General features: G+C 42.8%; 1 protein-coding gene across 2 annotated transcripts in view; it reads left to right on the top strand.

The window, feature by feature from the left end:
* Positions 1 to 25049, top strand: part of RAB27A (RAB27A, member RAS oncogene family) — a 70419-nt gene that overhangs the window by 6485 nt on the left and 38885 nt on the right. Inside the window, exon 2 of one of the 2 annotated variants that reach the window (XM_079767990.1) lies at positions 8943 to 9060. The exons of the other annotated variant lie outside the window; for it this stretch is intronic. The gene's annotated coding sequence lies outside the window, so the exon portion shown is untranslated. The remainder of the gene's footprint in view (positions 1 to 8942; positions 9061 to 25049) is intronic. 2 annotated transcript variants of the gene reach the window in all.

Genomic DNA, 25049 nt, shown 5'->3' with positions numbered 1-25049 from the left:
GGGGGCATTTGGCAATGTCTGCAGACATTTTTGATTGTCAGAAATAAAACATGTTCCTACTGGCATCTAGTGGGTAGAGGCCAGGGATGCTGCTGAGCGTCCTACAGTGCACAGGCCGCCCCTCATGCCAAAGGGTTATCCTGCCCAAGGTGTCAGGGGTGCGGAGGCTGAGAAAGCCTCTCTGGCCTGCGGCTCCCCCCCACCCCCGTCATGTGAAGTCACTAAGCCTACCTGCACCACTGTTGTCTTTCTGATCTCTCCCTCACCCCAAGTCTAAGTCGTTGCATGTGGCGTAGGCCCAGGACTGGGAACCACTGCCCTCAGGGACCACGTGGAGTGAGGTGCTTGAGGAGGAGTCCGGTTGGCTGTTTGAGAGGAGTGGACCCCGTGGTCAGCCTGTCCATAGGAAGTAAGAGCCAGGCTGCACTGTGATTCCGCAAAGGCGGGGCCCTGCCAGAAGGCCACGGAGCGCGCTGTGACGGAGGGTTTGGTGCCTAAATGCCTCAGAGACCTGTACCCTCAGCACCTCAGGCGATGAGCTCTCAGATGACCAGGCGTGTCTACCTCCCAAAGTTCCCGCTGGCCAGAGGTGCCCCCGCCACCAGAGTTTCCCATGGAAATAGTAAGGCTGCACGGTTTCGTTATGAACACCCACTTCCTGCTTAACCAGAGCCACTCTGGGAAATTAAAAGTCAATCACCAAAACCTCTACCCTGAGTCATCAGCTCATTTTGCCACTTCGATTAGGAAACCTCACTTATTACTCTTACAGCATCACACAATTTAAGGGCCAGTAGGCACCTCAGGAACCTCACAGTGCAGACTCCCCTCCCCCTCAGAGGTTCAGAGCTGTGCCCAAGGTCACATGGCTAACTGATGGCAGAGAAGGTTTTAGAAGACACGTCTCCAGATCCCCCCTGTGCTATTTCTACTATTTCTATATCCTTATGCTAATATTTCTTGATTGTAACTAGTTGTAAAGTGGGCAAGTAGGTTTTAGAAGACACGTCTCCAGATTCCCCCTGTGCTATTTCTATATCCTTATGCTAATACTTCTTGATTGTAACCAGTTGTGAGGTGGGCAGTCCAAAATTGTGTTGCTTTGCTGTTCAAAGGAAGTGTCTTTCAGATGGAACATTACCAACAACCAGTGTGTTATCACAGGAAGGGAAACAAGTGGGTTATGTTATCACCAGGAATATCTTGGTGCCCACTGTGGTTATGTGCCCGATACCAGTTAAAGGCCAGCATTTCTTGCCTGTCTTGCTGCTTTTCTGGTGCCATTCTTGCCTCCCTCATGCACTCCTCCCCCAGCCCATTCCTCACACAAAGCCAGTGCTCTTTTAAAAATATAAATCAGACCATATCCTTCTTCTGCTTCAAATTCCTCAGTCGCTTCCCACTGCAGTTGGTCTAATATCCACATGTTCTAACCATGGTCTGTGAGGGTCTGTGATCTGAGCCCTGCTGGCCTCCGTGACGCCCCTCATCCTATGCAATTTCTCATTTGTCTTACACATTGGGCTTTTAAACATTTTTTTATACTGAAATCAGAATGCCAGTTTATTGGTACATGAGAAAAGGAACTGTTAAGCAGACTAGTTTCTTCGCTTTGAGAACTAATGTACTTACTTCCTGCAGTAAAAACTCCCTGGGAAGCAAATATAAAAGGAGGTTATTTGGTAAGCACAGACTCAGGGCACAGGGACTTAGAAATCAAAAGGATCAGAGAGCTTTAATGCTGGCAGAGGCCTGGAAGGTCACCGTGGTAATGGGTTCTCAAAACTGGCTGCCCAGGAAAATCACACAGGGGGATTTTATTTAAAACAGACCCACAAAAAGCAACACATTTTCAGTCTCTCTTTCGGAGGTTCTAATTTTTTAGATTTAGCGTTAGGTCTGGGGAACCCATGTTTTATTTTAAATGCCGCTGTAGTGATTGCTAGTGCACAACCAGGTTTAGGAGCCTGTGACCAAGCCCACCTCTGTTCCCAGTGAGTAAACTGAGGCTCGGAGATCATGGGCCTCACTCATGGCCACACAGCTAGTGGGCGGGCAGATGGCACTCACCTCTCCCGTCTTCTCTCTGTGCTTTTCCAGAAACAGTAAAAATGCTAAGTGAAATAAGTCAGACAGAGAAAGACAAACACCATATGATGTCACTTATTTGTGGAATCTAAAGAACAAAATAAACAAACAAAATAGAAACCGAGTCAGAGATACAGAGAACAGACTGATGGGGAGGTTGGTTGGGGACTGGGTAAAAAAGGTGAAGGGACCAAGAAGTACAAATTGGTAGTTACAGAATAGTCACAGAGATGTAAATTACAGCAGAGCGGATCTAGTCAGTAATATCATCATAACTATTTATAGAGCCAACTGGGTACTTGAAATATCAGGGAGTCCACTCTGTACGTACATGATTGTCTAAACACTATGCCTTACACCCGAAACTAGTACAGAATAATATTGAAAAATAAAATTTCAGCCCTAACTGGTTTGGCTCAGTGGATAGAGCGTCGGCCTGTGGACTGAAAGGTCCCAGGTTCGATTCCAGTCAAGGGCATGTACCTTGGTTGCGGGAACATCCCTGGTAGGAGGTGTGCAGGAGGCAGCTGATTGATGTTTCTCTCTCATCAATGTTTCTAATTCTCTATCCCTCTCCCTTCCTCTCTGTAAAAAATCAATAAAATATATTTTTTAAAAAAAGAAAAAGAAAATTTCAATTGAAAAATAAAAATTAAAAAGAAACACAGTAAGAAAGATTCTCTGGAACAGAGGCAGCACAGCCACAGAAACTGTTGGCTTATTACTTTTCTCTTTATTTACATGTAACTAACCCGTCTGGTGTCAAACAGGAAATGCATACAGCATGGTTTTCTTGTTTTGTTACCAAGTGTCAGATCAGTTAGATTTTAGATCCTGGGGCTGTAGAGCGATGATCAGAGTGTGATCTGGTGGCACGCTCTGGGAGCTTGTTAGAAATGCAGATCCGCAGCCCCACCCCAGACCCACCGAATCTGAAACTCTGGAGATGGGGCCCGGTCTGGTTTAAAGCCGTCCAGGCGATTCCGACGCACAGGAGGCCTGAGAACCACTGTCCACCAGACATTTTACAAGCCAACCATTGGTTAGAGCTGCTGGCCTCGGCCTTTTCGCTGGTGACTCATTAAAGTCGAGGCTTTAACTTAAGCCAGCCATCTGCTTTCCCTGGCGACATTTATTCCAAACAGGGACGATAGTTCTAAACCTTCCTTAGAATGCCGTGCACGCAAGAAGAGAGGGGATGGGTTAACACTATGGAACACCTGCTGTGTGTGAGGCACCATGTTGGAGGTTCTTACTTGTTATCTCCTTTCACTCTCATCGCCATCCTGCTATGGAGGTGTGATTATTCCTCTTTTACAGATTTGGAACCTGAGACTGGCAGTGGTTAAACGTGGACTTCCCTGCAGGTTACCTGCCCAGCTATTGCTGCATGTTTTCTCCCTAGAGCAGCTGCTCTCAAACCTTAGTATGCATCACCAGGAGTCCCCTCAGATGCTTGTTATCAATGCAAATGCCCGAAGGTCCCTCTCAATGCAGAGGCTTGGGTGGAACTCAGACTTTGGATTTCCATCAGGTGATCACCCCAGGTGACCCTGCTGCCAGAGGCATCAGACCAGACTTGGAGAAATTCTGTCCAGGATCCGTTCGTCCTTACCCAGTGGTTGGGTCAGATGCCCCTCCAGGCTTCTCTGAGGGCCTGTGGTTCTCCAGTGTTTCACGCTCCCAGGCCTTGGGCCCTGGGTGGGAACGTTGGCAGAGGGAGCATGAGCACGGGAGGAGGGAGCTTGGAGCTCACAGGGAGAAGTCTCTCTCGTGCCTGGCTGTTCGTGTTCTCTCTGCGGCCTCCTGGAGGGTTCCCAGCCCATGTCTTGGCTTTGAGTAACTTGTGATGCTTTCCGTATCTACCCCTAATTGTGCAACTTTCCTGATGGCAGCCTCACCCTTGTGTTGTGGGGTGCACGGATGTGGGTAATTTTCTCCCGGCTGTAATTCATATCTATTGAGAACTGAGTTACTTCAGCTTTTGGGGTCAGAAATGGTGTTTCATCTGTTTGATAAGAGCCTTTATTTTTTAGGGATAGAATTGACATATTTAGTGAGTTGTCAGTCCATTAGGAGACAGTGATTTGGTGCCATTATGAAGGGAAAAAGTATGATGCCACTTTAAAAAAAGAATTTCAGGTATGATGCCTGATGTCCTTCTTTGTGAGGTGGCATGCTGATTTCTGTCTGGAAGTTTAGAAGCAGCTACTGACATAAATACGCTTTAAGACTTACGTTGTGTGGAAGAGATAATGCGTATCAAAAGATGGTGGACACCTGGCCTTTGCCCAGTGCAGAAGTCAGAAATGTTGAAATATTAAAGCCCTTTAATATGTCTTGGTTCCTGAACAAATTGTGTAGGACAAGAGTGGAAGGAAATGCACAAGAGCAAACATTTCAGCTTGCCAGTAAGAAAATAACCAAGGTACAGGTTAGGTTTCTAATAATAATTTGTTTGCCACTGATGTTAGAGTTGATAATGACAGGATAGTAGCTAGAGCTACCATTTATTTAGAGCTTACTATGTATCAGGTATTATACAACATCCTCTCATTTAATCCTCAACAGACTTTCAAAGTAGATATTAGCCTTCATTTTATAGATGATGAAACAGGCTCAAAAGGATGAAGGGACTTGCCCAGTGCTGGGGTTTCCAGGGACTCAGGACTTCCAGGGCTGAAACTCCGTCAGCTCGTCCTGGGTAAACTGGGATGGTTGGTTACCCTGAGGGTCACCAGCTGCTGACCCACAGTTGATAGTTAGGAAGTAAACCCAATGGGTTCTACACAGTCAGACAGATGGTTCCTATATTGAAACTTGCCAATCAGCCTCACATTTCTTGGTGCCCATTATCCTCCATTTTATACACTTTATACACAGTTCTAGTAAGCTTGGTCATTTGTTTTCCAGATGTCTTGTCAATTAGAAACTGCACATTGGCCTGGCCAGTGTTGCTCAGTGGCAGAGTGTTAACCTATGAAGCAGTAGGTCACAGGCTCGATCCCTAGTAGGGACATGCAGAAAGCAGGAGAGATGGATGATTCTCTCTCATCATTGATGTTTCTGTCTCTCCCTTCCTCTCTGAAATCAATAAAAATATATTTTTAAAAAAAGAAACTGCACATTGGAAGGGGGAATGAGTGATTCTAGAAAGGTGTGGCCAGGGAAAATGAAATAAACCAATAAAAAAAACACAATCAGTACAGAGGTCAGGAGGCATTTATTACAGGGGAAAACATACCTTAACAAGAACAACTATTATTGAACATTTATTATGTGCCAAACACTAAGTACTTTATAGGTATTAGATTATTACATTTAATTAGATACTAAATTATTACAAAATAAGCCTGTTATTATCCGCTCCACAGATGAGGAAACTGAGGCATAGACAGGTTCAGTAACTTGCTGAAGGTCACACAGCCAGTGAGCGCCATAGCTGAGATTCAAAGCCAAACAGCCTATTTCCAGAGTCTGGTCCTCAACATCCTGCTTCAGTGTGAGTCCTTCCTAGACCCTGGGCACAGCAAGTTAGTGATGTTTATTGTGATGTCCCGAATCAGCTGAGAGAAAAAAAAATTAAAGTATGGGCATTCATTTTCTTTTGTATTAATTTAAATTTTTTTTTTATCAAGATCACACATGGTCATAGATCTGCAAAGCCTGTTGCAAAAAACCATGAGTCCCCTCCCCCGGCTCATTTCCTGGTCCCCAGAGTCACCCGCTTTCAATTCGTACAGTTAGTTGACTCTTGTTGGTAGTTGCAGCCTCTGTCTCTAAATGGCATACTTTGGCTGATTGTTTTCAGTTTTAGGCATTGCCTATTGACACTTTACTATGGAAGAAGAGAATTTTAGCTTGGTTCTCTACCTACCTCTATTACACTTGTGTACCATTTCCATCTCCTCCTTCATCCCACAGCACATCACAGCTTTAGTTAGATCAGTATGTTGTTGGCTCCTTTTATCTTTAGGCCTTTCCTCCTGGGTTGGGCAGATTGCCCAGAGAAGATCATTTGAACATGGTCGGTGGAGAATGCCTGCCTTCTGGAAGTCATTGCGTAGGTGGGTGGTGGTGGGGCGGGGTGGGGGCGTCTCAATATTTATTATGTAACTTCTCACTGCCTCCCTCTGTCTCCACTGAAGTTGGTATGCCTCTGAGAGCCTCCAAGAGTTTGACCCTCAGAGTTTTACTCTCTCCAGAGAATAAACCTTTGACTTCTGCCAGAGCTGGAGGCATCACAAGGCTGGGATCTAAGCAGACTTCCACCACTTTCAGCAGTAACTTTACCCTCCCTCCCTCCCCCCCACCTCTAAGGATGTTCAGGCTCCAAAGGCCTGAGCCTTTCTGGAAATTCAGTGATGAGTTGCTTCTTGGCCTTCCCTCCTGGCAGATGAGTCACCTTTCCTGGTCTGCTAATCGGTTACCTCGTGTCCATCTACTTTCTAGCTTCCAATATTTTAATGCTGTTATTTCCACTCACTTTGTCCTTGTGAGTTTATGTCTAAATACAATCCCTTTATTGTTATATTAGTGAGGTGTGGGAAGGTAGCAGAACTAAATGTGTGTGTTTTGGATGTCACCTTTATCCTGAAGTCTGAAAGACATTTTAGAAAGCTTTCCACACAGAGGGGTCAAAAAAGGTTTTGTTGCTCTGCTGGATAGACTGATAGTTCTATGGAAAATGGGGTTGTCTGTATTTGACCTGCTACTCAAAGTGTAGTTCTAGGACATGGGTGCATTAGTATTACCTGGGCATCACCTGAGTGCTTGTCAGACATGCAGATTCCTATTGAATCATAGTTAGGATTTTAACAAAATCCCTAGGAGAGTCCTATGCAAGATGAAAGCTGAGAAGTGCTAATATGAAACTTTATTCAACTTCTGTAATTAGACTAAGCTAACTCTGATGAATTTTAATCTGGGATTTAAAAATCTTGCTACAGCCACACCAGAGTGGCTCAGTGGTTGAGTGTCGACATATGAATTAGAAGGTCACAGTTTGATTCCTGGTCAGGGCACATGCCCGGGTTATGGGCTTGATCCGCATTGAGGGGCATGCAGGAGGCAGCCAATCAATGATTTTCTCTCTCATCACTGATGTTTTGATATCCCCTCTCCCTTCCTCTCTGAAATCCATCAAAATACATTTTAAAAATAAATAAAAATCTTGCTACATTCCTCTACTAAATTATTCTCCAAAGTCAAAGGTTGCTGTGAGATAATAAAGAATAGTACATAAGTTTTCATGAAAATGCACCTTCCCCCCTTTATACATCTGAGTTGGCATCAGATGTGAACCAAAAATTCTGTTACCATGAAAGATGTCAGACTGGTTACGTCCACTTCTTTAGTTTCCCACAGTTCTTCCAGTTGGTGATGGGATTTTGTAAACTGGATAGGTAGAGTCTTCAGTGACACTTTGAGCTGCTAAAGTCAGGGTGGCTTCTAGTGGCAAAGGATACAGTCACTAGTTTTATGTCCAGCATCTATCTCAGTGACAGGTAAGTGTTCAATAAATGATTGTGGAATGAGTGCATCAGTTAAGACACAATTCCTGATATTCACCAACCAACCAGGAATAAGTCTGATAATTATACACGGTTGACCAGTTTGAGGAAAAAGTATGGAGAAGAGGCATCTAACTCAGCATTGCTCCTTAGAAGGAGGAGCCGAAGGGTAAGTCTCCTGGGAACAGAGCTTGGTGGATCCAGGGCAGAGGCTCAGTTCAGTGTGTATCAGAATCACCTGGCTGGCTCGTTAAAACACAGGCTGCTGCCCCATCCTTAGGATTTCTGATTCAGCAGGCCTGAGGTGGGCCCCAACATGTGCATTTTACACAGTTTCCCAGGTGATGCGGATGATGCTGATTTCACATTTTGAAAACCACTGGTTTAGAGAACTACAAATAGTTCTGGTGGCTGGAGGCAGGAGGCAGGGAGTAGTAAGAAACACTGAAGGCAGGAGCCTAAGGAGTAGGGATTCCATTGTGGAGGTTGTGGGGGCCATTGGCAGATTTTACAGAGGACAGTGATGGGCCCCTGTTTGTCTTCTGGAAAGATCACTTTGAGTACATATGGAGGACGCGCCAGTGGTGGGGCCAGGATGAGGGCCAGAAAACCAAATAAATGGTTAATTGTAGCCAGCAGATGGGAAATAAAAGCTTGGAATAAGGCGAGAGAAGGAACAATCCCTTCAATGGGGTGGCCAATCGGAAGTGGGTGGGGAAGAACGGGAGGAGTCAATGAGGACCATCCGATTTCTGGCTGGGTGCTTGTTGGGATTGTGTTACTCAACACACACTGAGAAGTGGGTCTGAAGCAGGGCCGGGGGAGAAGAGCAAAGGAGGTAAGTTGCATTTGGGATGCCAGAAAGATATCTGGGTGGACCTCCCAGGAGATAGTTTTACTTATGGGTCTGGAGGCCAGAAGCGAGAGTTCTAGTAAGTCATCTTAGCCCCATTCCCTCCACCACTTCCATGGGTCTCCTTTATTCCTTGGAGGGGCTTGAGAACAAGATACTTTTAAAGATGTTTCCTCAAGAAAACAAATGTTCAACTCTTTTTGATTGGGGGAAGAGAACGAGTTGAAGTACAGACTAGTCTTTAACACAAGAAGCCGCCTTCTGTCGGAGAGGCCAGTCAAATCAGGTTTTAGTAAGCTTGAAAGGGTAAAATCACTTGACTGGTCTGCAGACCATATGACGAACAGCTGAGACTAATTAGCTGGATTGTGGTTTTTACAGAGATGTCTGATTTTGAAAGTTGATGGAGCAAACTGCTTTTCAAAAGACTCTTTTGAAAAAGTTTTGTAAGTAGGCGATTCTGACTTTAACATTTCTCTTTGTATTAGACAAAAAGTAAGCTTTTTGAAGAGGACATGTGATTGGAAGTTGCCTAATTGTTGAAGTGTTGGGAACTCCAGTCTCTAAAGTCTTAGAAAAACAACTGAGGATTTATACTTTGTCAAGGTATGGTTTTACATTTATCTTTTTTTTTTTTTTTAAGTCTTTGAGTTCTGCCATGTCATTTTCAGGCACTTAAAGTGTGTGCAATTTAACATAGACTACCACTGCACATATTAGTATTTTTTTTTAAAAAAAAATCAAAGACTTTAAGATGTCTGCTAAATTTCTTGAGTTTAGTTTGAGAACAGTGCATTTTCAATGACCAGAGAGGGGGTATGAATACTGACTGCATGTCTCCTTTCTTTTCTGTACTTTAATAAAGTAACGGGTTTTTATTCTCAGATAGTATGTTGATTAGGAGAGCTGACTAAGGAATTGAATTGTTTCAGAATCTTGTTCATCCTCTGAGGATTTTATTCACAAAAATTCAAACTTATTGGGATTTTGTTTTTTAATATTGTCAATAGCTTTTATGTTAAGTACGTGTTTTGGTATAAGTTGTATTTTATAAGGGGTATCTTTCCTATGAATTAAATTTGCCTTAATCTTGTTAGGTTTGGTAGTAGCATTGTGGTTATGTAAGGAAAAGCCCGTAGATTTTGGGGGGTAATTAGTATGCAGTAATGAAAGATCTGGGTGATGACTTGGAAGCACATGTCATTACTTTTGGATTTGTGCCACTTGTTTGCTAGGGCTGCCAAAACAAAGTTCTACAAATGGGGTGGCTTCAACAACAGACATTTATCGTCTCAGTTCTGGAGGCCAGGAGTCTGAGAGCCAGGTGTTGGCAGGGCTGGCGCCTTCTGAGGCCTTTCTCCTTGGCTTGTTGATGACCGTCTTCTCCCCGAGTCCCTTCCTGTCATCTTTCGATTATGCATGTCTGTGTCCAGCTTTCTTCTTCTAAGAACACTGGTCATATTGGATTAGGGCGCACCCGCTTGACTATCTCCCTAAAGGGCCTATGTTCAAGTAAGGTCACATTCTGAAGTACTAGGAGTTAGGACTTCAACCTACGAATTTTGGGGCAACACACTTCAACTCATAGTTGAACAGATTTCATAATATCATATTCTAAAGATGTGCCTGCAAGTGCATTCAATAACCATTTGTTAGCCAAGTGCCTAGACCAGTGGTCGGCAAACTCATTAGTCAACAGAGCCAAATATCAACAGTACAACGATTGAAATTTCTTTTGAGAGCCAAATTTTTTAAACTTAAACTTCTTCTAACGCCACTTCTTCAAAATAGACTCGCCCAGGCCGTGGTATTTTGTGGAAGAGCCGCATGTGGCTCGCGAGCCACAGTTTGCCGACCACGGGTCTAGACTGTGCTGGATGTTGAGTGTGTGAAGGTGAATGAGACATGGCCTCTGCCCACTAACGTTGGTTTAATCAAATAGATGGCTGTAACCTCCTGTGTCCTGTGTATGTGTTTACTTGTCTTTTCCATTGAGTTGTGGTCACTTTCACAGACAGGTGTCCCTGGGCACAATCAGAGTCCTGGCACAGGAGCAGCCTAATGCCCTTTGAGAGGTACCTGGAAGGGCTCTCTTACTCCTGAGTACCCTCAGCTTAGGCTAGGAGAGTGGAGGGTCCTTACATTCATCTAGTAAAACCTCCCCATTTCACAGATGAAGAAACCGAGATTTGGAAGTGCTAATGTCATTTGGCTGGTTAGTGTCAGAGCAAAGGCAGTGTCCCGACTTCCACTGTGGTGTGCTGACCAATACCTCGCTTTGTTTTCTTTGCCACACGTTCATGCTTTTCACCTATTCAGAAATCACTGTGGGAAATAACCTTGATAAAAAGCTGACATTCTCTGTCAAGATTCTTGGATTACAGGTACCCTCACCCCCCAAAAAAAAGCTTTAGGGAGGAATGTTTATTCACGAGGGAGGTTCATCCATAGAATGTCCAGATTGGACTTAAACCATTCCAAAGGGGTTTAATCTTATCTTGGTTGTTTTCTCTGTCTCTTACATTTTCTCCTTGTTCTTCCAAGACATAGCATTCAGTGACCCAGCAGCCATTAGAATACAAACATTTTTTCTTCTTTCCTGCTGCTGCCCACAAGACAGAAACTGTGGCTGAAGAGAATGCTGCCAGCTAGCCGATGGCACCATGGCAACCAGGACCTGTGGCAAGTGAGCAGGTCTCGGAGCCCAGGGCCGCCTCTGCTGCTGTTTCAGCCTCTGCCCTCCTTTGACCCTCAGTACCTGAGAGCTCAAAGAGGAAATGCTCACCACTTCCCTCGGTGTCTGTTTCCCCTTGTTAGGATTAAAGCTTCCTCAGAGATCTGCCCATCTTTTGCTATTATTATTTCCTTCTTCTTCCCTCTGCACTTGGTTGATTCAGAGCTAGAGCTCAGGCTATAGCATATGTGATAGCTGATGTAACGTGCCCATTCAAAGCAAAAGCTGATTTTTGCAGAAGCCATCATTCTTCTGTGCTGTCTTTGCAATAGGACAGCTTCCTGTTTCCTCTACGTTTCTGGTGTGGCTGTGTCCTGGCGAGGTCCCCGCCCTCTGGCTGTGTCCTGGCGAGGTCCCCGCCCTCTGGCGGTGCAGAGGCTGGGTTGGTGGGGGTTGGAGGGTAGGGAGGTAATGAATGAGATGAGGGTGCTGCTTGAGAGAGGAGTTTGCATTGTTGCTGCCTCTGGAGACAGGAGCCACTTTGCACAAACACAGATGCAAATCATCCAGGAGCTGAGAGCATCAATTTTTTGTTTGTTTTCCCCATTCCATGCTTTATTAGACGTTTCTTCTCCTTGATATAGTTTGTGCAGGGATCCTTTGGGTATGAATGCTAGATTCATCATTCAGCTATATTGAATGGATCCCCTGTTTCACAAGAAGGAGAAAGTCCAGACTGTTTTAAGCTCGTACCTCTGTGCTGTGGTGATTGACCAGCTTATGGACTATCATTTAAAAAAATCTCCTTCCTAGTGTCCTTTTCGGATCTCTCTTACTGATCCTGATAGTTTGGCTCTCTCTTCACTCTAAATATCTTTATTATCACTCCCTTGGCCTCAAGAAATCAACTATGTTGATGACTCTAAAATCCATATTGTTAACTCTTATTTTTCTTTTGTGCCCTAGTTCAGTTTTCCAAATGTCAATTAAACACAACCCTGGATGTCCCTCAGACATGAGGGACATTTAGTTGGACGTGTCCCAGAGAGTATAATGTAGTTGAGAGTGTATCTGGGTTCAAATTTTGGCTCTTCTTTTTACTGGCTGTGTGACCTTGGAGAACTTACTTAACCTTCCTGTGCATCCGTTTTTTCATCTGTAAATTAGAGAGCTCATTGGGTTGTTGTGAGGATTAAATTAGTATTTAAAAGGGCTTAGAAAAGTACTTAATACATGTTAGTTATGATCATCTCAAACCATCTTTCCTCTTACTTAATGATAATACTATTCATTCAGTTACCAAGCTAGAAGTTTTGGTTATCTTTAACACCTATTCCAGTCAGTTAAGAAGTTATACTGATTTTTCTTCCTCCTAAATATATCTTGAATTAATCCCTTCCTCTTTATCCTCACCATCACTGACACAAGTCACTCACCATCATTCCCCATAGCCTCCTGATCCTCTGTGTATTCCCAGTCTATGTGGCTTCCAGAGACATCATTCTAAGGCACAAACCTTGTGTTCCTCTCCTTCACAAAAGCCTGCAGTGGCTTTCCATTGCCCAGAGGAAATGGAAACATGTTTGTGCCAAATAGGAGTCCTTACAGGCCTAGGTCCCAAACTCCCATCTTTCAGCCTCTGTTTGGACACACCCTCTCCTGTCCCCGTGCACCCATTAGCCACATCCATCTGCCGATGTCCCCTAAAGGCATCAGAACCTTTTTCTGTCTTACTCCCTTGCAAGTACGAATGCTCTCCCATCCTCCCAGTCACGCCAGTACTCGCTCCCTTCTCATGGCTCTAAGCTTGGCCTATACTTTGATGTCTGGAAGCCCTTGCTTAATTCCATCAAAAATCAGTTATACTTTTTATCAGATTGGCATCAATGACCATTTTGTTGATAGTGTCTATTACCTTTAAAGGATAATACTTATTTGACATATGATGTGAAGTCCTTTACCACATCATCCTGTGAACTCTCTATTCAATACTTTTGTTGGTCATAACTAGCACAGTAAGACAGGAAACAAAAATAAAAGGTATAGAGAGTAGAAAGGATAAACAAAATGTAATATTTTTAGCTAACAAAGCATTAGCATTAGTATGGCTAAATAAATAGAAGATATGTATGATATTACTCACAATAGTGACACAAATATAAAGTATCAACAAGTCTAAAGATGTGTAAGATCTTTATGAAGAGAATTTATTTATTGACAACAGTTTTAAAGGCATATGGACACAGATTGGTAGGGTCAATATCATGAATATGTCATTGATCTCAATTTCATCTATAGATTAAATTTATGTGGAACTTAGATGGAAGTGTGAAAGGTCAAGAATGTCCATAGTACAGTGGAGGGGACTAGTCCTCCCAGACATAAAGTTGTATTGTAAAGTCCTGGTAATTAAGGCCTTGTGACATTGGCCCAGGTAGTGAAAATGACCAAAGGGACAGAAGAGAGAACCCTAAAACAGATCTGGCCATATATGTTGAATTTTTTTTCCAATTAATGGTACTATGACAGGTATCATTCAGGGAAAAACAATGAAAGTGAATCCCTCCATGTGCCTTAATAAATTACCAATGGACCAAAGACTTAAATGTAAAAGGCAGCACCTTTAGGAAATGATGTAGAAGAATATTTTTATCTCCTTGCCAGTAGGTAAGGAAGGATTTCTTCGACAGAATATTATCAGAAACAACTATCAAAGAAAAGATAGCTAGAGTAGACTACTTGAAGACTGAGCCATTAAAAAAGTGAGAAGGCAAACCACAAACAGGAAGAAGATATTTGCATCTATAACTGACAAAGGACTAGCATCAGGAATGTAGGAAGAACTCCCTCCTGCATGTCCCTGAGACAAGGCAACCCAATAGAAAAACAGGGAAAGAATATCAATGTGCTTTTCCATAAACAGAACCTGAATGGCCAACAAATTAAAAACAGATGCTTAACCACATTAACAATCAGAGAAATGCTAATTTAGATCACAATATGTTACCATTTTGAGAAGTCTGACAACAAACACCAAATGTTGTTGAAGATGTGAAGTTGGGAGCGTAAAGCAAGTATATTGGACAACAATTTGGCACTATCATGTATTGCTGAACATTCATATACCTGTACCCCAGGAATTTCACACTGTCTACCTAGAGCAGAGCCTCTGTGGTGTGCCTGTGCCCTGAAGTTGTGTTGAGACATTTATTGAACCCTTCTTCAACTTGGGATGTATGGACAGGGTCTGGCATTGCTAGAGCCCCAGATCTGTTGCCCTCAGTCATGAGCGTTTGCCCCACTTTGTCATACAAATAGCACGAAGAAGGTTGGGAAGCAATTTCCTGAAGAAACTCTTGCTGACATGCATCAGGACACACACACACACATAGCAGTGGTGTTTTAAATGAGAGTAAGAACATGGGGGGATGTGGCTTAGTTAAGCTAATTCTCCTCTGAAAACCCACAGGCATTAAGAAATCAGAGAAGGTTTTGGCATGTCATTTCTTAACATCAGTGGTAAAATGGTGGCTATTTCAAGGCAAGTGAGAGAGACTGAGATAGAGGCTGAAGGAAGATGATATCACTCCTGGGCAGTATGTGTTTTCATTAACATGTAGCCAGCTGGGTGGTGTATAATGATGGGCAAGGTCTAAGTTTTGAATGAGTAGATGCCTTAATAAAGGCTTCCCCGTGGAGAGAATGCTGTGGAGCCAAAGTGACATCCAATTGTCTTCGCTGACATTTCCCCCTTCCTTATTGCCAGATAAAATATCTTACCACAGAGGAATGATGTTTGCAAATGACATTTCATTGGAACGGCAGGGACTGCCCATCATGTCCTGTGTAATTTACTTTAGCCGAGAACATCCTGCTGTGACCCTGGGTCTTGCGTGTCCCCTCTTCTGTGGTTTGCACAGTGATAGTCTTCTTTTTGGACCTTTCACTCCCAAGGGCAGAGATAAATGTGGGACCATAGGGAATGGGGATGGTTTTCAGGCATTTCTTTCGGCTTCTTTCTCTTTTTTTTTTGCTTCATCTTCTCCCCAGTGCAGCAATGCATTATATTATTTGAAAATTAATGCCTCACAGGTTCCTTTGTTTCACTTTCACTGCTGTTGCCCTTATCTAGGCTTTAAGGAGTAAGAGGGGATACAAGGGACAGCTGCCACCATGACCCCATTTAAATTTCTCACGGCTAAAGCTTGGACTTTACCTAGAATCATACATCATAGCGCAGTGGTCGGCAAACTGCGGCTCGCGAGCCACATGCAGCTCTTTGGCCCCTTGAGTTTTTAGCAAAGGCCAGCTTAGTTAAGTTACATTGTTGTTAACTTAACCTAATTAAGTTAACAACAATGTACCTACCTATATAGTTTAAGTTTAAAAAATTTGGCTCTCAAAAGAAATTTCAATCGCTGTATTGTTGATATTTGGCTCTGTTGACTAATGAGTTTGCCGACCACTGGCATAGCGTGTTTGTATAGGGAAGAGACCATTGAGTTTAGACCTCTCATTTCCTATTTGAGAAGGAAAGGCCAGGAGGAGGTGGTGCGCCATGCTGGCTCACACACACGGTAGCAGAGCTGGGACCAGGACGCCGCACACTGATGGTTGTCTTCTAGCCCTCTTCCGCTTGCCACATCGCCTCAGAATCATTCCTCGAGGGGTGATTTATAGTTGTGCATTTCTCTTGTGTCTCTCTGAGGGGAAGAGTGACATCTTCCTGACATTTGTAGTACGTGAGGTAGTTAACAGGGCTCTCAATACTTGTCACATTGAAGTGAAAACATGCTCTGGCGCCAAACATGCTCTTTCCTCTCCCTCCCCATCCAGCTAAACCCTTCCTGACTTTGAAGGTGCTCAGCTCAGGCCCTGGTTCCTGCTTGAAGCCTTGGTCAGACAGTTCCGTCTTTCTGACTGCCGAGGGTCCTCTTGTCTTAAAAAACCACCATCTTACATGTACCCAGCAGCTTACAGTTTATAAAATGCATTCACCCAATGTATCCTTTAATTCCAATCATCTTCAATTGGAATATTGCCATTTGGAGGGAACAGGCTGGGAGAGGTGAGGAGACGGGCCCTAGGTCACACAGTAGGAAGTAAGAAGCAGAGTGAAGGTTTTCTGACCTCTAGCCCACTTCACTTAAAAAAAAAAAAATCAGGAAAGGGGGAGAGAGAGAGAGAAGGGGAGAGAGAGAGAGAGAGAGAAAGAGAGAGAGAGAGAGAGAGAGAGAGAGAGAGAGAGAGAGAGAGATTTGAGATTTGTTGTTCCACTTATTGATGCATTCATTGGTTGATTCTTCTATGTGCTCTGACCGGGATCAATCCCATAACCTTGGCGTATCAGGACGATGCTCTAACAAATTGAGCTCTCTGGCCAGGGCCCTCTATTTTACTTTTGATGTCCTGTGCTGGGTGGTCTATGTGATGTACCAGACGTTTTTCTCCCTTATTATCTTGACTTACTTGTCCTTTGTTGACAAGGAGCTCATTTTGTTTCCTCATCCCAATTACCAATTTGTGAGGGGAGTGGCTGCCATTCATAGTTGCTAGCACAGTGCTGGGCAGGTAAAAGTTGCTTATTAAATACTGCTGAATTGAATGCAAATATAATTTAATTTACCAAAAAAGAGCAGCTATCAGTGGAGCTCCAAGACACTTTTTGAGTCACTCCTGAATGAAATCAGCGGGGAACAGAGGGAACCAGAGGAAGGAAGAGGTTGTTAGAGAAAGCCAGATGGTAGACACAATTAGCAGTTGAGTGACAGCTGGCCTACTGTCAGCCACTGGGGAGTGTCGGTGGCGAAGCAATACAGAAGTAGACAGACTTCAGGAAACATGCAAGTTTACTGGGGAGATGAGACACACTCAGAAGATGGCAGAGGAGCACTTAGAATTAGCATAATACCCATCAAGTTAAGCAGGTCAAGCACTCAGACACATTGAGAAGAAACTGGTTAAAGGAATATCCAGAGTTGGATGTGGCTTATGAGGACGAGTTTCCAGGGTGCGAGTGGAGTGGGTAGAGAAGCATTTGGCTTAATCTGTGATCCTTCTGTTAATTACTGAGGCTGTGAGAAAGGAGCACAAGTAGGTGAGGGTGTTTCCATGAAAACAACTTCCCTGCACTTTTCTCTACGATGGAATCAGGAGGCCCTCAGCGCTGAGCCTGGTGGTCAGAAGTGAAGAGAACCCAAATAATCACATGTGTCCTCTGTGCACAGAGGGCGTTGTGAGGACCAGCTGCATGGGTTTTCTGGGACTGCCCCATTTCACCCGTTCTTGTGCATTTGCCCCGTAAACCAGTGAGATGCTGTAGAAATTCTAATGCTTTGACAACTAAACTGTATTTCCAACTCTGCCTTTTCCCGAAAGGGTCACAAAAAACCCACTGGCAGAACTCATGTCTCAGATTTTGGTTTGAAAAATCACACTATATCTCTTGAGTTCATAAATATTTTATATCTAAACAAAAGTGTAAAAGGTCTCTACTAGAACGCATGTGAAACTAATTTCCTAATAGTAGAAGTGTACCCATGTTCTTTTATGAGCTTCTGTCTTCTCCAGAGAACATAAGATCAAGACCTTTTAGATTAGAAGTAATAGAACTTTAATATCTATTCCTTCCTGTGTCAGAAATATTCATAGTTTAGAAATGTTTTAGAGGAGCTAAAGGAATGTGTATCCCAGCTGCTTAGAGGCACCAGCAATTAATGGAGATTATCTCAAATTACTACTTGTAATTTCTATGCAGAATGGTTTTCTCTATTATTTTCTTTGCAGTAGACACTAACATATAAATAGGTAAGAGCTTTTCTTGGATATTTATGTATGAATTTTTCAGGTGATTCCTCATTGTTGGGAAAACTGATTAACATTATTGGGGTTTATTGTTAGAAGTTTATTTTATTTTCATTGCTTGATAGCTATATGCCAATTGTGTTTTTATGTGATGTACAAATACATATGGGCAAGTTTAACTTAAAAAGGATACATTGATAATATCATTTTTTAAAATGGAAAGATAATTCCTGAGATCAAAACACTAAACTTATAAACCTTGGCAATTAAGTGTGTTGGTATGTGGAGATTAACTTTATACTTTAAAAAGTGAACTTCCTAAGCCATGATTGTAGAATTATGCGATAGATTTTTTGTGTCTGTCTTATAAAACCTTTCCCATTACTTTGCAGTCACCTCTCTCGTATATAGAATCTCATTTCATCCTCATTAAAAATTCTCTAATATCACGCTTCTTTAATTTCCTTCCAACACTAAAACAAAATTCCCAAAGTTGTTGCTTATCAATGTCTTATAAACTCACTAGAAGCCCGGTGCACGAAATTCGTGCACGGCAGGGGGTTGTCCCTCAGCCCAGCCTGTACCCTCTCCAATCTGGGACTGCTGGAGGGATGTCCGACTGCCCGTTTAGGCTCGATCCTGGTGGGATCGGGCCTAAACGGGCAGTCGGACATCCCTCTCACAATCCAGGACTGCTGGCTCCCAACTGCTTGCCTGCCTGCCTTCCTGATTGCCCCTAACCGCTTCTGCCTGCCAGCTTGATCACCCCCTAACCACTCTGCTGCCAGCCTGGTTGATGCTTAACTGCTCCCCTGCCAGCCTGTTTGCCCCCAACTTCCCTCCTCTGCCAGCCTGGTCACCCCTAACTGCCCTCTCCTGCAGGGTTGATCACCTCCAACTGCTCTCCATTGCAAGCCTGGTCCCTCTCAACTGCCCTCCCTTGCAGGCCTGGTCCCTCTCAACTGCCCTCCCTTGCAGGCCGGGTGCCTCCCAACTGCCCTCTCCTGCTGGCCATCTTGTGGTGGCCATCTTGTGTCCACATGGGGGCAGCTATATTGTGTGTTGCAGTGATGATCAATCTGTATATTACTCTTTTATGAGATAGGATAGAGGCCTGGTGCACAGGTGGGGGCCAGCTGGTTTGCCCTGAAGGGTGTCATAGATAAGGGTGGGGGTTCCCTTGGGGTGTGGGGCGGCCTGAGCGAGGGGCCTGTGGTGGTTTGCAGGCCGGCCACGCCCCCTGGCAACCCAAGGGGAGGCCCTGGTATTTGGAATTTATTTTCCTTCTACAATTGAAACTTTGTAGCCTGGAGCAGAGCCAAGCCTGGGGCTCCGGCAGCCATTTCTGTGGCAGTTAATTCACCTTCTACAATTGAAACTTTGTAGCCTTAAGCGGGTGGGCCCAGCCAGGGTGTGCAGAAAGCTTTGCTTCCCCTGTTGCCGCCAGCAACCGTGGCCTGCTCTCTCAAGCTCCATTCTGCCGCCATTTGTTTGAAATTGTTTACCTTCTATAATTGAAACTTTGTAGCTTGAGTGGAGGCTTAGGCCTGCAACGGCTATGGAAAGCTTGGCTTCCTCTGTTACCTGGGAAACCTTGCTCACTGTGGCTGTAGCCATCTTGGATTGGGGTTAATTTGCATACTCACCCTGATTGGCTGGTGGGCGTGGCTTGGCTGGTGGGCGTGGCTTATGTAGCGGAGTGATGGTTAATTTGCATATTACCATTTTATTAGAGAGGATGGATATTCACATCTCATGGTGTTCCTTTCCTGTGCTTTATGCTCCTCTTGTCTATTACTTCCTTTATCTCTTGACTCCTTCTCTTGCTGATTTATGCTTTTTCTGTGAACACATAATCTTTATTTGTGTTAGTAAATTTATAATGAAGTCTCTTTAGCCACTGTTTTTTTTTTTTTTTTTAAAAACAGGCCCCTCTAGATTCTTTCTGAGTGATCGTGTTGCCCACTCACTTTAGTCTCTGTATTCTTAGACTTCTACCTTCTTATATCTTTCTCAGAAGAGGGCTTGGTTCACAAAGTTGCCTTATCTCAGGCTTGGCTGATGACAAAGACAAGGTACGGCTTTGGAGGACCAAGTTCTAACTTGGATGCTTGACTTTCCAACTGTCCAAGGCAGAAGGAACCTGGCTGGAACAATTAGGGGAAGCCCGATATTGAATGAGCTAAGGATAGGGAAGAGCAAGTGAATGGAATAAATTGCCCTGACTTAGATGTCAGCTGAAAAATAATATCAACTAGGTGTTTCGTTACCTAAATGATTTATTCTGGAAAAAGGAAGGGTTGCAACCCAGTGCCTGCAGACATGGCAAGCCATGTGCACCCTCTGTGTGCCAAGATGAAGGAGTGTTTATATAAAGGAAAAGGAAGGTAAGGGAAGGCGAAATTAGAACCATAGAGCTTTATTGTAAACAGAGTTCTTCCTGTAGGGTTCTCACAATTACATAGAGTAGGAGAACTTCCATAAGCCCTGGCTCCTCCCATAGATACTCCCCACCGGTTATGTTTTCTTAAATTCCAGTTAGTTTTTATCAAAGGTAAGAGAATTTCTTTGACTTTTGATGAAGTGACCACTACTTGCGCCTTTTCTAGTTATTATTTCTGCTGAGCTAAGTAAGTAGTCTCTCCAGTCTATATGGCAAGCTGTCCTCCTGATTTCCTGGAACATTGTCCTCCAAATCCATAAGCCATCTCTCTCCTTCTTGAACTTCTCCTCAATTTGTTGTATTCGACTTTGATGTAACTTTGGCCACCTCTCTGGCACCTCCATTTATACTCAACCCCTGGAGTCCTGGAATTGGTTCTGTGCCACCTTTACATAAGGCTGTCTGCTCCGATAGGCAACACGAAGAGTTGTTCTGTTCCCATCTTCCCTATGCCCTTCCTTTTCTTCTTTCCTGTAACTTTCTAGGCGTTTTAAATAGCAAAGCTTTTATATACAAGCATACCTCATTTTATTGAGCTTCACTTCACAAATTTGCATTTTTTTCCCAAATTGAAGGTTTGTGGCAACTCTATGTCAAGCAAGTCTTTTGGCATCATTTTTCCAGCAGGCTCAGGTGATGATTAGCATTGTTAAATAATAAAGTATTTTTAATTAAGATATGTACATTTTTTATATACAATATATTTGCACACTTAGTAGATCATAATATAGTGTAAATATAACTTTTATAGGCACTGGGAAACAAAAAAAATTGTGTGACTCACTTTATTGCAATATTCATTTATAGTGATTCTAGAACCAAACTCACAATATCTCCAAAGTAAAACATTGCTCATGACATAGTCATAAGCTGGTACAAGAGGTTCTGTGGATAAAATACAATAGTAGCAATATCTTCTGAATTCATAGAAAAAGATTAAGTTAGTGGAGATAATTTTGGTTTTCTATCATTGGTATTAAAAAAATTGTGTGTCTCTCTATGATATTCTGTGCTTTAATTTAGTATAAAGTGGTTTCTGACATAGCAAAAAAATAATGTATTCTCAATTATTCTAAGTTTGCTATGTTCTTCAAAGAATATCTTGACTTTTGAGGGTTCCACCTAAGTATAGGTTCTTGAGTCCATCAAGACTAATCTGGATATCTTTTCTTTTTAAAAAAAAAATTTTTTTTTATTGATTTCAGAGAGGAAGGGAGAGGGAGGGAGAGAGAAACATCAATGATGAGAATCATTGATTGGCTGCCTCCTGCATGCCCCTTACTGGGGATCGAGCCCACAACCTGAGCATGAGCCCTGACTGGGAATCAAACCATGACCTCCTGGTTCATAGGTCCACACTCAACTACTGGGCCATGCCAGCTGAGCTGGGTATATTTTCTAATGGCCTCAGTGTGTCCATTTAGATACGGGAAAAGATAACCAATGTTGCTGGTTATAAATATCTTTCCGACAGTTCACTTTTTCAAGGATGCTAGTTTCCTGTCCTAAGGGGTGGTGCTGCCTCTTGGTTCACTTCCATCCAGTTTGGTCTACATCTTCCCAGGGCTATTCAGCCCTAGACCCCCAGCTCTTCCTTCCCCATGAGTGTCCAATGATCATTGTCCCCAAGATTCTTTCCTATAGACTTCTTCCAAACTCCAGGTTGCCCTTCTTGGAATTCTCACCAGGAACACCCAACACATTTCAGATTTCCCTCCCAGATGAGAAGAGTCCTAAGGTTGTGGTAAGTGTGGGAGATCTGAGAGGTGGCACCTTTAGGAATTGCTGAATAAAAAAGCCTGGGAGACCTTGTAAATGAGTTGTCAATCTAAGGTGTTTAGGTAGACAGGAAGTGTTTGGGTACAAAGTTGAAGGCAAATGACCTGATTCAGAGCCAGGTTGAACACAGAGCTTTCTGTATTGGTTTTCCAAATGTGTACAATGGAGCTCTTGTTAGGTCTTTGTTGGGCCCACAGACCTTGGAGGTGGCAGGTCTTACCTTCGTTCCTTTCATCAGGATGGTTTTACTTTCATTTATTTTGTATGTTGGAGTGCCATGTAAGATTTCACTTAAAGAAACTTGCTGTAGAATGTGTGCAATCAGCTGGGCCAGAGCAGTTTTGTGAGGCAGTAAGATTTGCTGCAATGGCATTATGTAGGTTTCTGAGACCCTACGCAGTAACATCCAGCTGGCTATGAAGACATTGATTTGCTGTGGACTTAGAGTAGCTCTCATAGTTATAGAAGCCGAACAAGAAGCTCCCCAAACATAAAATCATCTCTACAGTGTTCCATAATAAAATGTTATGATGCAGCATATTGTGTTCATTCCTTATTGCTCAGTTGACTATCCTAACAGTATGAAAACAAACATGGGCTGAACAGGTGTGTCGGAACCTTGCTGTCATTTAGTGAGTGTAAATGAAACAACACATTCTTAAATATTTTCACAAGAATGGACACGTGAATCCACTCTGAATTTTTTTTAAAAGGAAAGAAAAAGAGAAAAGGCTAGTGCAAATTAAGCCTTTTCAATTAATGATCCATTTATAAGAATTTCAAGTAACATATGCACTAAAGGCAGAATAACTTAGCAAAGCAGCATAATTTGGAGGTGTCTAAATTGCATACGTAACTACTTTGACTATAAGAGTTTTTATTCCAATAAAAACAATAACAATCATGGGACATTCACTAAACTTAACTCACAAAATGGGATATTCTGGAGATCACATTTACTGAACAAAAGGCAAGAAAATTAGTAATCAGCAACAATAACAAAAAAGGGAACTGTGATCTGACAGGCTGATTTAGAAATTGGCTGGATGGCTGCAAGTACATTACAGTCCTTTTGCATAAGTAAACCCAAGGCACACCCCATTCTATAACAGCTGCTGATAGAAATGCAAACAGTCTAACTTTCTGCATACTGAACAGTTGGAACAAGAGTTCTTGAGAATCAATAGGAAGTATATCGGATTAGACCTTGTACATTAGGTGAGCGAACCCACAACCCAGGTACATGCCCTTGACTAGAAATTGAACCTGCGACCCTTTGGTGCGTGGGCCGACATGCTGACTGCTGAGCCACATTAGGCAATGCTAATTACTCTTGCCTCTTTCTATCACTCTCTAGCCTGCTGTAATTTAATGTAGAACATCTCAGAATTTTTCTCTTGTCAACTCATATTCTCATATTTTAAAAAAAGGCAGTGATAAAGGAGTCCCTCTGTTCCCCAGTTACTGCAACTCAGGGATATTTCTTTAATTATTTTTATTATTTGGACAGTCATTGCTTCTTCTAATTCATAATTTTTTTTCTTTTTTTAAAATTTCTTTATTGATTAAAGTGTCACATATTTGTCCTCATCATAATTTTTTTTTCATCCTAATATTTTTCTTGGACTGAAAGAGGCCTCATTGCTCCTTCACAAAGTGAAGTGGTTTGCTTTTTGATTTGGTGTGTTTCCTGGACAGGCTGACACATTTCCAGAATTGCAGCACATGAAAGGCTTGAGGTAGCTGAGATGCAAGTTGGAGCCAGGCTGTGTTGGTCAAAGTTCTTCTCACGCATGTCCCGTGTTCTAGGAGGACAAGGCTTGGCAGACTCCATTTCTAGGTCAAAAATGGAAAGGTGTTCTGTGTTTTTCAACGTTGAAATGTTCTAACAGCAAGTCCTTTAGGTGCTGCTTGTCGTCACAGTCCTGGATGTGCGAGCAGCACTGCCACTCCCAATCGTCCCACCTTTGAGTCTCAGGCCCGGGAGTTAGCCACCACCTCATCACTTGACCTCTTCAGAGCTTGTTAATACCAGAATTCCCTTGCTAACCAGTCACTCCTCCTTTTCCACTTTTGGAAAATATTTTTAGTTTATTCTCTGAGTTTTTAAGCTATAGTGGAAAAAACACCAGGCTTAAGCCATATGATCAGTGTTGCAGCCTTAATCCATTGTAATTACTGAGTGGGAGTAGACTTTATTGACTTTATACTTCTGTTGAATTCTTACAGACATCGCTAGTTCATGGTGTCATTGGAGGCACATTTGGCCATGGGTTGGACATTCCATTGCAGGCACATGGTTGTGTTCATTGTGGGGTGCTTCCACATTATTTGAGGTATTACTCAGCAAAACAAACAGCCACGCCTTTTGCTACTGCATTGCCTGTATTTTGCAAATGGCATGTTCTATAGTGTGCCCTTTTTCCTGTTACCTATGTCTATAAAACAGGAGGTACTTGTCACAAACTGTGAGTAATATAACACTCAATGTTTTGTTAAGTTTACTTTCCATAAATTCTTATAAACAATCATATTCTGATTGTAGAAGAGGCTTGGGCAGCAAATAACATCTTTTGAGTAAATGAATCAATGGTCTCCATAAATTTTTTTAAAAGATCCAATATCTCATTTGAGTCATTGACAGTGGTCATCCAGAAGAATATTTTCAAGAATTATTCCAGTGCCTCTTATTTCCTAATGTATAGTTGCTTGTATTATTTGTTTCTTGGGTTATGTTGGTCACCTACTGAGGTGATGGCAACATTTCAGAAATAGTAGGTCAACTCAGGGTTGAGAATGCTGATTTTTTTCTTTATCCTGGTCTTTTCTCTTTAATACTTAGGAAGAATTTGCAAATGTCTGGAGGAAGCTTTTGCAAATGAGGGTACATTTGGA

Source organism: Cnephaeus nilssonii (genome assembly GCF_951640355.1).
Source record: "Cnephaeus nilssonii genome assembly, chromosome: 4".
Lineage (NCBI taxonomy): Eukaryota > Metazoa > Chordata > Mammalia > Chiroptera > Vespertilionidae > Cnephaeus > Cnephaeus nilssonii.
The sequence above is the reverse complement of the archived record's forward strand: the minus strand, read 5'-3'. Positions and strand labels throughout refer to the sequence as shown.